Here is an 899-nt window from a genome sequence, read left to right as displayed (position 1 = left end):
AAACACGAGAAGAGCGCGAGACAAAAATGCGAGAACCTTCAATTTTATTCAATCTGACGCGACCAAATTTATAACTTGTCTAATGGCTAATGGCTAATGGCTAATGAAAAAAACGGAGACTTTCTATTGGTTAAAAAGTGACGGATCGACGTTTCACAAGATTTTGCATAAATTAAACTCTTCGAAACTCATAAGTTATAAATTTATGTGTCGGTCCGCTTATTGACAATAAAAATTAACAAATTGATGACAGTTTTTTATGCGTCTGACCTGTTATTGATTATGAATTTCGTCATAATGTTGTCAAAGCGCTAAATGTTGTCTTGTTGTCCTTGCTTGCAAGCAGCGATGGAGTTTCCGGCTTGAAATTCATTGAAGGGTGGTTAAATTCTTGCTTTTTATCATAGTTCAATTGATAACTTTGTAAGCTACGAATATCCGAGAAAGATCTTGCTCTTCGTGGCACAAATAAGTCGTTATCCTTGATTTGAGGGGAAGCATTATATAATCAAGTCCGTCCGCCATGATGTGCACCTCTGCTAGTGATTGGCTTATTTAATAACATCCGATACCAAATTTGGACGGAAAAGGAATTGACGCCAATTTTCTTTATATATGCCATATAATTTCACGCTCGTTTTGTCCAAAAGGAAATAATTTGCCTAGACGAGAGAAAATCATTTGATTTTGGACAAATTATTCCCTAATTTCACGAATATACCATTTGATTAGCTATTAATATCATGGTTAGAAGACGCCATTTTGGCACTGAAGGAAAGTTGCCATGGCACCATATTTTTTTGTAATTTCACGCTAAAATTTCGCGCCAAACTTACGTTGTAATTTGTCACCCATGTTATTAATAGCTAATAAAATGGTATATTCGTGAAATTATTTAA

Source organism: Montipora capricornis, chromosome 1, assembly GCF_036669925.1.
Source record: "Montipora capricornis isolate CH-2021 chromosome 1, ASM3666992v2, whole genome shotgun sequence".
Taxonomy (NCBI): Eukaryota; Metazoa; Cnidaria; class Anthozoa; order Scleractinia; family Acroporidae; genus Montipora; species Montipora capricornis.
Note: the sequence above shows the minus strand (reverse complement) of the source record.